Source organism: Rhinoderma darwinii, chromosome 7 (genome assembly GCF_050947455.1).
Source record: "Rhinoderma darwinii isolate aRhiDar2 chromosome 7, aRhiDar2.hap1, whole genome shotgun sequence".
NCBI classification, from domain to species: domain Eukaryota; kingdom Metazoa; phylum Chordata; class Amphibia; order Anura; family Rhinodermatidae; genus Rhinoderma; species Rhinoderma darwinii.
Genome location: NC_134693.1, coordinates 119,670,442 through 119,686,444, shown reverse-complemented (window position 1 = coordinate 119,686,444; position 16,003 = coordinate 119,670,442). Strand labels below are relative to the sequence as shown.

At 42.8% G+C, this 16,003-nt stretch overlaps 2 protein-coding genes across 3 annotated transcripts in view; one reads left to right on the top strand and one right to left on the bottom strand.

Moving 5' to 3' along the window:
• The window catches only part of CACNA2D3 (calcium voltage-gated channel auxiliary subunit alpha2delta 3), a 753,617-nt gene that overhangs the window by 144,850 nt on the left and 592,764 nt on the right, over window positions 1–16,003 (bottom strand). The window lies entirely within an intron of this gene.
• The window catches only part of LRTM1 (leucine rich repeat transmembrane protein 1), a 36,602-nt gene that overhangs the window by 19,440 nt on the left and 1,159 nt on the right, over window positions 1–16,003 (top strand). The window lies entirely within an intron of this gene.

Sequence of the window (16,003 nt, the reverse complement as noted above, 5' to 3'; positions counted from 1 at the left end):
GGGCCCCAGTCAAAAGTTTGCTATGGGGCCCAGTCTTTCCTAGTTACGCCCCTGCATAAAATATATAACCCAATGCAAAGTTGACACTGAGTATAACTGCTGGATATAGTCAATTATATGAAGGATCAGCTCCAGTTAACATTGCTCTGAAAGACTAGTATAAACCCCCACCCTCAACATGTTTCGCCACAGATGCAGCGTCCTCAGGGGTTTTAGGGGCACGATCGGCTGTTAACAACGGTTGTTATAATGAAGGCCCCCAGGTCTGCCATCTTTGTACTCCTTTGAAGCTCTGCCTCCGGCAGACTGTCAGGCTCACGATATACTGCAATACATTAGTATTGCAGTATATCATGCAGTGGATGATCATTGCAGCGGATCGCTGCTTCAAGTCCCCTATGGGGACTAATAAAAAATGTAAAAAACAGTTAAATAAAGTTTTTTTTTATGTTCCAAAAAAAGTATTAAAAAAAAAAAAACATTTCAAATTTTTTCCCTAAATCAATGTTAAAAAAAAATAAAAAATAACATAACTGGTATCGGCGCGTCCCTAAAAGTCGAAACTATCACAATATAGCGTTGTTTAACCCTGCTGGTTTTTGGTCACCTTAGCGCTCCAAAAAAGTGATCAAAAAGTCGCATATACCCCAAAATGGTATCGGTGAAAACTACAGCTAGCCCCACAAAGTTTAAGTCCTCACATCGCTAAATTGATGGAAAAGTAAAGTTATGGCTCTCAGAATATGGCGACACAAAACATTTTTTTAATTTAGCAAATAGTTTTATTTTTTTTAAATTGGTAAAACATAAAACAAAACATATAAATTTGGTATCGCCGTAATCGTATCAACCTGTAGAATATGGTGAATATGTTGTTTTTACAGCCTGAATGACGCCGTAAAAACAAAACCCCCCAAAAAATTGCGTAATCGATGTTTTTCGCTCATTTCATCCCACAAATAATTTTTTTCCAGCTTCCCAGTACATTATGCGGTAGAATAAATGGTGCCATGAAAAACTACAACTTGTCCCGCAAAAAACAAGCCCTCATATGGCTATATAGACGGAAAAATAAAAAAATTATAGTGAAACCCCGAGGAGGGAAGTGGTTAAATCAGCTGCATGCCTATTATGTTGCAGAATTGTATTGTATTTCATCCTTTACAAATGTAAAGGGTTAATTTGCTGTAAATCCCTAACAAATTCTGTAACGTACAGATTGAGGAATTTGGTGCACAAAATCTGCATCAAAACCGCAGGTAAAATCTGCACCTAATAGTGCGTTTTTTGTTAAGATTTTAGGTGCGGTTTTTACATTTTGATGTAGAAATAGGTGCAGGCTTTATGCTGCGGATTTTTAAATTATTTTTTTTAAACTAGTCAGAAACCATTCGCAAGCGGAAACGCAAGATAAATTGACCTGTAGCATATTTTCAAATAAGAACCGCAGGTCAATTTTTGTGCAGAAAATGCGACATGTAGATGAAATTTCTTGATCTCATTTACTTTGCTGGTCCTGTATTACACTGCGGATTTCCCGCACTAAAATACCCGCGACAAATTTGCATGTAATAAGTATCGTGTGCATTTGGCCTAACAGAGTTTTTTTTAGCTCGCCCTAAGGCCCCGTTCACACATGTTGGATTTGATACGGATTCCGATGACATGCCGATGATTATGCATCCCATGTATATGAGGTTTCCGCAACTTAGTTTACATGCTGCGAAAAATTTTCCATGTGTATTTTTGTCCGCACCATGAAAAGAAATCCGCCACAGCAATAAGTAGCATGCGACTTATATTACATGGAAAAGCCGAGGATAAGCAACTTTAAATGACAATGGGACTCAGGCCTTGTTCACACAGTTTTTTTGCAGGCAGAAAAATCTGCTTCGAAATTCCTTCAGGCTTTTTCTGCCTCCCATTGATTTCAATGGGAGGCCAGAGACGGAAATGGCAGAAGAAAGGGCATGTCGCTTCTTTTTCTCGCAAGCGTTTTTTGCCGCTCGCGGGAAAAAAAACGCCTTCATCTGAGTCAAAAATCAAAGGGTAAGGAGGCGTGGCTTGGACATGGCGCTGACCAGACGTGCTGCTTGAGAGCTCCATTCCTGCACTTCTCTAACCCGATCATAAGCTCATTAATAAGCTTCATTTTACTTGCCTGATGGTCAGGAAATCCAAGACCTCCACGGGGCCTCCTTATTGCACACGGCAGATGTCTTCAGCCGGCTCCATACAGCGATTCCTGACCGACGTTGCTGCTGGAACATCATCTAAGATGGTGCCGCTGGAGGGGAGACAAGATGGCACCGGGACCTTACTTCCAGAGGGGCTGTCATCTGCGGCCGGCGCTGCTGCATCAGGTACCGATAGTACCTTCTCCTCGATGTCGGGTTTGCCTGTGCAGTTTCCCTCCCTGCTGGATGGGACAGCACCAGGCTCTTCTGGGGCTGTGATGGCGCTGCCTGCACGGGACTGCTCACCACATGGTTTCTGTCTTGGCGGCTGGATCTCTCCTTCTTCCTCCCCTCATGTGCTGGGGCCTGCATTGCTGCCTTCTACCTCTCCCAGAGATATGGCTATCCATCCCTCATCTCAATTGGGTGGTTCTACTGTCCTGGGAGATGATTTACAGAGCCTGAGACGACAATTATCTGCACTGCCCACTAAACAGGACATGGAGCGTTATGTAAATCGTCTTGAGACGACATACAAGTCGGAGATACAATCTCTTACCACTAATTTGTCCCAATTATCAGATCAAGTGCAGCGTATGGAAAGCGATGTTTCCGTTATTTCACAACAGCAAGTTTCTCATGCCGATAGATTGGATCAACACTCTCATAAGATTCATGCGTTATTTAACCTTGCTGAGGATCACGAGAATCGGAATCGCCGCAATAATATTCGGCTTCGGGGCATCCCTGAGGATATCTCTCCGGGTCAACTCATTCCTGCTTTACAGTCTCTGTTTAACACCTTGCTAGGGCGCCCTGCTGATGACCCTCTGGAATTGGATAGAGCTCACAGGACTCTAGGCCCTCGTAACCCAGATCCTGATAGGCCTAGAGATGTGCTATGTCGTGTCCATTTATTTTCTCTCAAGGAGCAGATCATGAGGAAGGCCCGAGATAAAGGCAAGGTTTTATTACAGGGGATCAAGATCCAGCTGCTATCTGATTTGTCCAGGATGACTCTGGACAAGCGCAGAGTGCTTCGTCCTTTGCTGGATGTCTTGAGAGAACACGAGATCTCTTATTCCTGGGGTCACCCCTTCCAGCTACAGGTTCGCAGGGACGGGACACTGTTGAGTGTTCAGGACCCAGGGGATGTTCCGGACTTCTGCGCTGCTCTCCGTTTGCCTAGAGTCTCCCTTCCTGATTGGCCTTATGTTCCCGTCCCGCCGCCGCGTCCACGGTCACGCAGGCGAGGTCGTTCTCCTGCTTCTTCTGTGAGGCGTCATGAGGGTCGTCCTGATGAGCCGATGTGATACCTTTCTTATGTCTCCTTGCGGCCTGTTGTCAGAGCTAAATGCAACGGCTCGTGTGTTTCTCATCTGAAGCAATTGTATTCTGTGTTTCATATAGCCATTGCGGTTTGGGTCTGCCTCTTGTTATAAGTGATTGCTGATGGAGATCTAGTGGCTAATTGGTGTAGGTTGATTGCTGTCAATGCGCTACAAATGTGAATGTTTAAAATTGTTATATATTCCCTGTATTGCTAACCTATATGTGCACTCATGTTGATATTGAATGTATTCAAGGGTGTTCTCTGCTGAGGTTTCTTTAGGTCCCTACTAATGCTGCATACTAATATTTCACCACTATAGGGTATCATGCTAAGGGTCTTGATTTTCCTTTCTTTTCTTTCCTGTTATATTGTTATTTGCCTTATTGAAATTTGCAGGGTTGGGGGGTGCGGGGCGCTGGCTAGACCTTGTCCTGACACTTCTCCTCTTAGGGACTCACTGGTTGAATCCGGTGTATATTGAGTTGTTTCTCCTTGAGTAGATCAAGGAGTGGGTGATTATTTCGCCTGTTTGTCTGTCTTTGTTGTCGTGTCTCCCTTCCTTGTCTGTTTTGTTCTTTTCACCACTGTTGTAGCGCCTTCTGTTCGTGAGCTCCTTCGGTAGGAGGTGGCGATGGCGCGATTGAAAGTCTGTACCTTTAATGCTAGGGGGCTTAATGTCCCAGAAAAACGCTCGCAATTTTTATATAACATGCACAAGGAGCGGGTACATATTTTGCTCCTACAGGAGACTCACTTCCAGGTGGGTCATACGCCACAGTTCACAAATCTATATTTTCCGACTTGGTTTCACAGTGCCAACCCAGAATCCAAATCCAAGGGCGCTAGTATATGTCTCCACAAATCGCTCTCTCACAAAATTATTGACGTTCTGGTTGACCCAGGTGGTCGGTACGCTTTTCTCAAACTGTCCTTGCGAAATAAGATTTTCACCATGGCTAACTTATACCTCCCTAATCAGGACCAGACCCGAGTGGGTCGTTTGTTTTTGAAGAAATTGGAAGAATTCACCGAGGGCGTTTTAATTGTGGGAGGAGATCTTAATTTGACTTTCGATTCCAGGCTTGACACCTCCTCGGGTAGGTCTACTGTTCCTAAGTCGCACTTGGGGCACTAAAGACTGTGATGCATTCCATGCAACTGATTGACGTGTGGAGGATTCTGCACCCTTAGGTAAGAGAGTATACTTTCTTCTCACCACTGCATAATATGTATAGTCGGATAGACGCTTTTTTGATTAGCCACCATTTGCTTACCTGGCATCCTACTTCTGATGTGGGCCCCATGATATGGTCAGATCATGCCCCTGTGTTTCTGACTCTTACATTTCCTGACTCGGTGCCGAATTTCCAGTCATGGAAACTTAATGATAACTTAAGGAAGCACTCCTATGAATTTGCGGACAAGTGTGGTAGGTCTGTGGCGCGCATATTACATCCCCGTACACAAGCGTCCTACATCCCTAAAATTATATCTCCTTCGGGCAGTGAGGTTCATGACCCGGTTGGTATTACTGATTGCTTCAGACAATATTACTCGGCTTTATATAATATTAAAGGCCAATTTCACGATATGCAGGCAGAGGCGTTATGGGATAAAATCGACCGTTATGTGCATAATACTGCGTTGCCATCCTTGGAGGATGGGGAGGCCTTGGGGCTCGAGGAAAAATTTGTGGAATCGGAAGTGGAGCGTGCAATTGGAGACTCACCCTTGGGAAAGAGTCCGGGGCCTGACGGGTTTAATAACAAATTCTATAAGACGTTTAAGGATCAACTGGCTCCTTTTTTGACGAAAGTCTTTAACTCTGTGTCTTCCTCGTGTCCCTTTGCGCCCCAGTCCCTCGAGGCTCATATCACCCTCCTACCAAAACCAGGCAAGGATCCGACATTGTGCGCTAATGTCCGGCCCATATCACTAATCAATGTCGATGTAAAACTTTTCGCGAAGTTGCTTGCCTCTCGTCTGTCACCGTTACTGCCTGGCTTGATCCTGGATGATCAGGTGGGGTTTGTATGCGGTCGGGAAGCGCGGGATAATACTAACAAGACTCTCCTTTTAACATCATACTGCTAATCCCGCAAGATACCGATGTGCTTACTCTCGGTGGATGCCGAAAAGGCCTTTGACAGAGTGCACTGGGTGTTCCTCTGCAGTGTCCTGACACAGGTTGGCCTTGGCACTACTATGGTGGATAGGATAATGGCCTTGTACCATAGGCCTACTGCTCGAGTTCGTGTCAACTGACTTTTATCTGATTCTTTGTCTATCGCTAATGGCACGAGACAGGGGTGCCCACTCTCGCCCCTTTTGTATGTTCTGGTCATGGAACACCTGGCCGTGGCACTGCGGGGCAACCATAATGTTAATGGTGTACGGGTTGGCTCACAGCATCATAAACTGGCGCTTTATGCAGACGATCTCCTAGTGTATATTAGAACTCCCATGATTTCTTTGCCATCTTTGACGGAGGAATTTGAGCGTTTTGGTCATTTAAGTAATTTTAAAGTCAATTATTCTAAATCTGAGGCCTTGAATATATCTCTGGATGCTCCTCTGGCTACCCATCCCGCTCGGGTTTTCCCGTTCAAATGGCAACCAACATCCTTAAAATACTTGGGGGTGCATGTCCCCACGCAGCAGTCGGACCTGTATGCTCTGAATTACACGCCCATTCTGCAGCGTACCCTGGAGGAATTGGCGGAGTATGGTGGGAACCGTATGTCATGGTTTGGGCGTATCAACGCGGTTAAAATGGATATTTTGCCCAAATTTCTTTACATCTTCCAGACTGTCCCTATTGTAGTACCATCGGGCTTTTTCAAGACCTTACATAGGGCCATAACTAAATTTGTTTGGGGATCCTCTAAGCCTCGCATCCGTTTTGCTGTCCTTAGTCGGCCAAAGGTAGACGGGGGCGCGGGTCTTCCAGACTTTAAACAATACCATCAAGCTGCAATGATTAAGCGCGTTGTAGATTGGTTCCGCTCAGAAACGGGTAAGCAGTGGGTGCGCATTGAAAAAGCTATGTCTCCTCTTACATTGTCCTCTCTTCCGTGGTTGTCTGTCCTTCAGCGACACGTGCTTTCTTTGCCTTTCCTCACACGTCAGTTCCTTGTGGTCTGGGAGCGAATCTTTGGTGCCTTATTCATCGCCCGGGTCCTCTGACTCCTCTCTTTGATAACCCTTCCTTCCCCCCGGCGGTGGGTGTTGATACATTCCTTTGTTGGGGGAGAGGAGAAGGTGGATATTTGGCTGAGACTCTTACTCCTGACGGTGCCATCTTATCAATGAATGCTGTCTCTGGGACCTGGCCGGGGAGAAGATCAACCTGGTGGTCCTATTTACAGCTACGCTCCTATCTTTCTTCCATGGGTGACTGTCTTGTTTTGCTACAGGATAAGACTCCTCTGGAACATTATCTATCCTTGACTACTGCCCCTTCTCATGTGTTGTCCTATTTACATGGGATCCTTCTGCCCAAATTCTCGTTCTCTCAACTGTCCTTCACTACTGCGTGGGACGAGGAAATGGGGGTTCAGCATTCTGAAGAGGAATGGGGTACTTCTTTCTTTTTAGCTCACAAGCTCCCAACGTCTTGTTTCGCTCAAGAAAAGAACTACAAGATACTTACCAGGTGGTACCGTTGTCCTGCGTTGTTGAATAGGATATTTCCTGATGTGTCTGCTGATTGTTGGAGGTGTGGGGAGGCTCCTGGAACCATGTTGCATATTTGGTGGGATTGTTCAAAGCTACGTCCCTTTTGGGAAAAAAAATTTGACCTAGGTAACAAGCTCTTTCACACTGAGGTCCCGACCTCGGCTTCTATTGGATTGCTTTCCATGGTTCCTGGATCACTCCCACACCTCAAAAAGGGTGTCTTTAGGCATTTCTTGACTGCGGCGAGAATGGTGATACCTTGTCACTGGAAGTCTCATACTGTCCCTTCTTTGAAGGAATGGGTAACGGAGGTGAACGGGATAATGAGGATGGAGGAGTTGCTGTCCACTGATAGGGGCAAATCTGTGCTCTTCGTCCTAACGTGGGCAGTGTGGTCTGGATTCCGGGGTGGTGCTGATCTATCTCTCTGGCTGGATGGAATGTTCTGAACAAATTCTGTGACCCTACTCTGTGCGCTTTGTCTGTATGTGTTTCCCTTTGTTGTCTGGTGTCTTGTGTTAGTGTGATATCACAATTGTGGCACTTATAAGTACCAACTCTTATTTCACTGGGGCCTGGTCCCCTGACTATTGCACTATCTTGCTGTACACATGGTACAGTTAGTACCACTAAATTTCGATATATACTTAATTTGGATGGTTGGGAGGCTACCTCCCAGATGATGTTTATACATTTTATATACTGTTCTTACATTGTGAAAGTTTGTATATTGCACTGCGTGCACATTTCTTGGCAAAAATGTACAATGTTTTATTTGCTGTTATATTTTGGCAAAAATGTACAATGTTTTATTTGCTGTTATATTTTCAAAATAAAAATCTTGATAAAGAAAAAAAAAAATCAAAGGGTAAGCCTTAGTGTATGTGCACACACACTAATTACGTCCGTAATTGACGGACGTATTTCGGCCGCAAGTCCCGCACCGAACACAGTGCAAGGAGCCGGGCTCCTAGCATCATACTTATGTACGACGCTAGGAGTCCCTGCCTTGCTGCAGGACAACTGTCCCGTAGTATAATCATGTTTACAGTACGGGACAGTTGTCCTAGCATCGTACATAACTATGATGCTAGGAGCCCGGCTCCTTGCACTGTGTTCGGTCCGGGACTTGCGGCCGAAATACGTCCGTCAATTACGGACGTAATTAGTGTGTGTGCACATACCCTTAGATTTTTGCTGTGGAAAAACACATTGAACTTTAATGGCAATGTAAGAACGGAGCATTAGTTCTCCTTAAATCCTCACAAGCGCTTCCCCCTCCCTTCCTCCTTCACATCGTGTTGTTGCCCTAAGTTTATCGTGTAGTCAATAAATCTCGTAACGTACACTATAAACAACGTAGACAATAATTCACAGGGCTCCATTATGTCCTTTTAGCCTCCGTCGGGCTGGTAGACGTGGTTTACCTTATTTCTGAAGGATGGAATAGCGTAGTAGACTTTGTTATTCCGGAGTCCTCAGGCAGCATCACAAGTGCTCTACCCGTGGACTTTGTCCCTGGGAAAGCTCCGGACATCACTGTCATATGTAAAGTGATGTCAGGGGCTTCTCCAGGGCCGGAATCCCTGGCCAGAGCGTTGCCGACGCTCCTGCCGTCTACTCAGGCTTTGCAAAGCTTCGGACGTCACTTTACGTATATGGACATCAGGAACAGCGCCATAGTCCCTGGGCAGAGCGCTAGTAGAAGGCTCCAGCCCTGATCATGGACAGTGACTTCAGTAGATCAAAATCCAGGGCATTAACCGGTCACTGCCGGCTCCATGGTTTCCTTCACTGTAATTGACATCAGCACCAAAATCGGTTAATGCGTATAACGTACAAACGTGAGCGCCACACTTTCCATTGCCCACCCCCGGTGATGGGGGGGGGGCAGACATCTTGGCTGTATGGGGCCCAGAAATTTCGGATGAAGGCCCTGGTAGTTCTGTTTGGAGTTTTTCTGGTATTTCAGTTTATAATGTGGGGGCATATGTAAGCTGTGCGGAGTACATCAGGGTATATGTAAGCTGTGCTTAGTATATCAGGGTATATGTAAACTGTGCAGAGTTCATCAGGGTATAAAGTATGTAAACTGTGCGGAGTACATCTGGGTATATGTAAGCTGTGCGGAGTACATCAGGGTATATGTAAGCTGTGCTTAGTATATCAGGGTATATGTAAACTGTGCGGAGTACATCAGGGTATATGTAAGCTGTGCGGAGTACATCAGGGTATATGTAAGCTGTGTGGAGTACATCAGGGTATATGTAAACTGGGCGGAGAACATCAGGGTATATGTAAGCTGTGCGGAGAACAACAGGGTATATGTAAGCTGTGAGGAGAACAACAGGGGTATATGTAAGCTGTGCTGAGTACATCAGGGTATAATAATAGGGTATAGTAATGCGGTAAATAAATAATAATTCATAGATATGTGGCGAGTGTCGCACTGATAAATGCCCAATCTTATCCGCTTTTGGACACTGCACATTTTGTGTCGCTATATTCTGAGAGCCAGAACTTTTTAACTTTTTCTCCTCTGGAGCTGTGTGAGGGCTTATTTGTTGCGGGATAATCTGTAGTTTTAATTGGTATCATTTTGGGGTACAAGCAATTTTTTGATCCCTTTTTATTCTATTTTTTGGCAAGCAAGGTGACCAAGAACAGCAATTCCAACAATGTTTTTTATTGTTTTTTTTACAGCGTCCACCGTGGGCTATAAATTGCAATTTTACTTTATTCTGCGGGTCGGTACGATTACGGCGATACCATATTTATATCGTTTTTTTTATGTTTTGCAGTGTTTGCGCAATAAAATCACTTTTTTATAAAATAATGAATTTTTTGTGTCACCATATTCTGAGAGCCATAACTTTTTTATTTTTCAGTCAAAAAAATGTGAGGGCTTGTGTTTTGCGGGACAGGTATTTTTTCTTTGGTACTATTTTGGGGTACATGCGACTTTTTGATCACTTTTTATTCTATATTTTCGTTGGGGTAGTGATCAAAAAAATAGCGATTCTGGCATTGTTTTTTTACTTAATTTTTTTGCGGTGTTCACCGTGTGAGAAAAATAACATTATAGTTTCATAGTTTGGGTCGTTATGAACGCGGTGATACCAAATATTTGTACTGTTTTTAACGTTTTGATTTTTTTCCTATAATAAAAGACTTATTATAGGAAAAAAAGCATTGTTTGTTTATGTAACTTATAACTTTTACACTTTTATAAAACATTTTTATTACCTTTTTGTTTTTTTGTCCCACTAGGGGACTTGAAGACTTGTAGCTCTGATCGCTGCTAGAATACATTACGCTACCTATGTAGTGTAATGTATTCCAACTGTCAGTTTGACAGTGACGTAATAGAAGCCTATCCGGACCAGCTGGTGTCTATAGATAATTTTTGGGTGAACAAAGGGACACACTCGAAATCAGTGATGCAGTTCTCTGCACATCGCCTTCTAAATTAACTCCATTATTGATATAGTAATTCAGCATTTGGGGGCCCACTTTTAACTTTGCCCGGGGCCACACTTTCTCTAAAACCGGGGATGGGACCAACAAGGACTGGTCCTCCTCTCTCCAAGGACCCCATAGCAACCACTTGATCTACCTCTATCTTATGTTCACCCTTGATCAATGTATAGAAGCAAGAATTTCATTAGAAAATCTACTTGGTACCTTAAATCTATGTGTCCGAATTCAAACAATTGTATTTTTCGATAGCGTACTTTGCCTGTTTTTGACATTGCAATCCCGCAGCTAATGTCTTCTGTCAAGGAGCTGCGTCTGGACAGTGTATATATAACCGGTGTTGAATCTCTTCAAGATTACAATCGGTAATTTGACAGTAAAAATTATAGATGATTGGAAATGGCGGGATAGGGGAATAGTTAGGACCTATGTTGTAGAACTTGCCCACTCAGAAAACATCCAGCCTCTCGTCAGGCATTCCCATGCTTCATATTAACATTCATAAGGATTAATAATGTATTTGAGATTTTGCTCCTTCCAGACAGTAGCTTTTATCTTCATTTGTCTATGTGAAAGCCTCAGCTTGAGTCCACATGTACTGTAGTCTGGTTAAACCATTGCACAATGGGAGTAGCCATCGTCTGCCTGCAAGGAGATGACTAGTCATCTGTCTGCATTAATATGCAATGAAAATCCACTCAGTATGAAGGGAAGCTTCACTAGAAACTCTCCAGGGGCCAAGTTTTTACATGGATTTTAAAACTCTGTACGGCACAGGACTAGTACTATCTGTCATTGTGTCTTGCATGCGATTAAAGGGCCAGTTCATCTAAAACTTTAGTGTCTTATGTTAACAAGCTAACAATAAACTTCACAAATAGCCTAGATATTTCGAGGATATATTTCCAAAGGGAGGAATTGACTGGCATTTCATGCTAAAAAAAAAAAGTGAAAAAATAAAATCTCACTTTTTGGCACAATACAAGCGTGCTCCAAAATTTGCCACTTGTTCACGCCACTAAAATGGCATAAACCTGGTCATAAGTTCTTCCAATTCTTCAATTAAGGCTGGGTTCACACGTCCATGTTGCGTCCGTAATGGACGGAACGTATTTCGGCCGGAAGTCCCGGACCAAACACACTGCAGGGAGCCGGGCTCCTAGCATCATAGTTATGTACGATGCTAGGAGTCCCTGCGTCGCTGCAGGACAACTGTCCCGTACTGTAATCATGTTTTCAGTACGGGACAGTAGTTCCACGGAGAGGCAGGGACTCCTAGCATCATAGTTATGCACTGTGTTCGGTCCGGGACTTCCGGCTGAAATACGTTCCGTCCATTACGGACGTAACATGGTTGTGTGAACCCAGCCTAAGTGTGGGATGAAAATACATTGGGCCCACTAGAGATTACTAGTGCATGTCCATATTTAATGTTTTTATATATTATGCGGTTATAACCACACATATGTCCTACCAGCACTACGGATTAATAGGTTATATTCGCATTAAACCCAACAAAAAGTTATAAACCCCTTGACATTGGTGGGACAAAGTATAATGTCAGAGGCTAGGCCCACCTGATGATCCTCTGATCCTCCGATGGGCTAGGCCTCGTTCACATCTGCATCGATCTTTCCATTGTTCTGCTTTACGATGGACACCATCGTCAGCCAACGGAACACATTGACTTAGGTTTTAGTGGTTTTACAGGATTCTGGTATTTTTTGGATGGATCTGTGACGGAGGCCCCTGACAGAGTCTCAAATGCAAAAGTGAACCAGGCCTTAGTCAGCCTCCATTTCATGTTGATTCCATTGCATCAAGATTACCGTACTAGATCACGAAGTTCACTGTAAGTAGTAACATGTACATCTCCTCTCAAGAGAACAACTTTATTACATATCTTTTCAATTCTGCTGAACTCCTAAAAATGTGACAGATTTAGGAGGCACAATTTTTTCATCATCACTTATCACTACTTGCTGTTCTTTGCTTTGGGACATTGCTTTGCTGTTCCCTGATAATTATTGGCAAGTTATATAGATGTATAAACCTATACGATACCTTGCTTATTTTTTTTTAACGGCTAGCAAAGATTATTACTTAGAGGAGTTGTCTGCAGATTGGCGAGCTGCTAAGTGTCAGGAGCACCCACTCAGGTGGACCCACCCCATTCCTGTATTACATGAAAAGCTATTCATTTAAAAGGCATTCATGTAATACTACATTTCCCCTGCAGTGGCCACTGCAGGGGAAATATTTAGCTGGCCATAATTTCAACTTACGACAACAGCCGACCGACGCGCGTTTCATAATCCGCACCAGATCACCCGACTGTCTTCAAAATAAAAAAAGGTTGTCATGATAACACAACTCCTTTAACTGTTTTTGAAAGAGAAAAAATTTCATGCAAAAGCAATTATTGAAAAGACTATAAGACTACAAATATACACTGATAGAAACCAATTTTATGTGTAGAAATCGGTTCATAATCTTTTTTCAAGACTTTTTACTTTTGAGATACATTATATACTTGAAACTTTTCACAATTGAAATTTTTGTGGTGCGGCTAAACTGGTCAATAAAATATAGTTGTTATATTATTATTATTATTATTATTATTATTTTTTTTTTTTTAAAGCTCGTATCACAAATTGTAGCATAAAGCCTGCAAAACCAAGCCAGTTATTTAGAGGCTTTTGGCAGTAGCTGCCTCTATTTTCTCTGGAGATTCTGTCCATAAATAAAAGCTGCCTAAAAAAAAAACAGTGATCCAAATGTATCCAAAAAATCCATTGAAAAATGCACAGTATGGAGTCCAAATAGGATTTCTGCCTAAAATATTTATTATTTTTGCCAGGTGAAAGATTATGGGCTATATCTCTGTGTCAAATAACCCATTATCTGATCCTTTTCATATACGGAGACATGCAAGGGACTAAATCCTTACTGGTCACCAATGTATACAGTAAATATAATTGTATCTACTTGGAATTATGGGAAAAACAAATGCTATTGCTATCATTGTATTCATCATTCTAATTCTTGATATTGCAAACATAGTGAAAATAATTAGTATTACATAAGATATTAATTACACTAACCCGTCAAATAATCTTTACACTACTCAACTTTCTCCTTAAAAATAGCACATCTGAGCAGTACACGGAGAGCCGAATGTTTCAAACAGCTGACACCCGCCTGCAACAGCCGGAATCAGAGATACCTCAGATCCCGCTCATTTAAGCCTTCAGATGCCGCGGTCATCTGAACAATTAAACAGAGGGAGGGGGTTTTATGCCGATTGGTTGCCATGGCAGCCGAAGGCCTATTGAAGGCTTCAGGTCTACCATCAGCGACCTACTATTAAAGAGGCTCTGTCACCAGATTTTGCAGCCCCTATCTGCTATTGTAGCAGATCGGCGCTGCAATGTAGATTACAGAAACGTTTTTATTTTTAAAAAACGAGCGTTTTTGGCCAAGTTATGACCATTTTCGTATTTATGCAAATGAGGCTTGCAAAAGTACAACTGGGCGTGTTGAAAAGTAAAAGTACAAGTGGGCGTGTATTATGTGCGTACCACGGGGCGTGTTTACTACTTTTACTAGCTGGGCTTTCTGACGAGAAGTATCATCCACTTCTCTTCAGAACGCCCAGCTTCTGGCAGTGCAGATCTGTGACGTCACTCACAGGTCCTGCATCGTGTCAGACGAGCCGGCACCAGAGGCTACAGATGATTCTGCAGCAGCATCGGTGTTTGCAGGTAAATCGATGTAGCTACTTACCTGCAAACGCTGATGCTGCTGCAGAATCAACTGTAGCCTCTGGTGCCGATGTGGCCGACATGATGCAGGACCTGTGAGTGACGTCACAGATCTGCACTGCCAGAAGCTGGGCGTTCTGAAGAGAAGTGGATGATACTTCTCATCAGAACGCCCAGCTAGTAAAAGTAGTAAACACGCCCCGATGTACGCACATAATACACACCCAGTTGTACTTTTACTTTTAAACACGCCCAGTTGTACTTTTGCAAGCCTCATTTGCATAAATACAAAAATGGCCATAACTTGGCCAAAAATGCTCGTTTTTTTAAAATAAAAACGTTACTGTAATCTACATTGCAGCGCCTATCTGCTGCAATAGCAGATAGGGGTTGCAAAATCTGGTGACAGAGCCTCTTTAAGCTTTTCCAGAGGCAAGGGATAATAGCAAAGCACAGTTAAATAAACATTGCAGTGTATTGCACAGGTGATCTAATGATCACATGATAAAGTCCCCTAGGGAAAGGAAAAAAGGAAAAAAAAAATTTGCATAAAATTTTTACAAATATAAAAAAAACAATAAAAATATCTTAAAGTTAAAAAAAAACATAATTGGTATCACCGCATCCATAACAGCCTGAACTAGTAAAATATAACATTATTTAACCCCCTCCTGATGAGTGCCGTAAAAAAAAAGTACTTTTTTTGGTCACCACCCTTCCCAAAAAAAACTGGAATAAAGAAGAATGGAGGAATCACTGTTTCTTTCCCATTCCACCCAACAAATATTTTCAAAATGATAGCTTGTCGAGCAAAAAGGCAAAGCCATTCTACGCTATGTCGATGGAAAAATAAATAAAGATTTGGCTTTTGGAATGCAAAGATGGAAAAAAAGCAAATAAAAAAATAAAAAATTGGCTGTGTCTCCAAGGGGTTAAAAAGAAGTAGACACAAGGAAAAGACACAACTCACTATACTCTTCCACAGCAGGGGAAATGCAGCATTACATGCCAGTCATTCAAATGAAAGGCTGTTCTCTCCATGTAATGCCCAGACGCGGCGATCCACCACAACGGGAGGATCTCTCTGATCAGGCTCATAGAGGGCGTGACCTAACAGGGCATATGAACAGGGGTCCTAAATATGTTTGGACTATTGCTTAACAACAGACACAGCAGATCCTGTGGTGTCAGCTGTTACAATGGAGGAGGGCGGATAATACATATTAACAAATGCAACCAGCATCTCTACTCCTAACGATGAAAATGGAAAGATGACCGTCATTCCTTAGTGCTGGATCATAGATTCCGCAGTATCTATTAATTTATCTATTGATATATGTATGCTTTCATGGAGGTAGTCAAGGAAAAGAAAGGGGTGAGGGCAGAGGAACTGTTATCTCCTTTCCTTATTTTTTTAAGTAACATCTTGTAATATCCTCATGTTCTCCAGCTGGTCTATTTGATATCCCTCACACACTTTATCAAAGCCCTCAAAAAAAATGAATCAGAAGTAATAGTCTATGAAACATACTTAGAAAGCTAAATATGCAACATAATGTACAATTCATGAAATT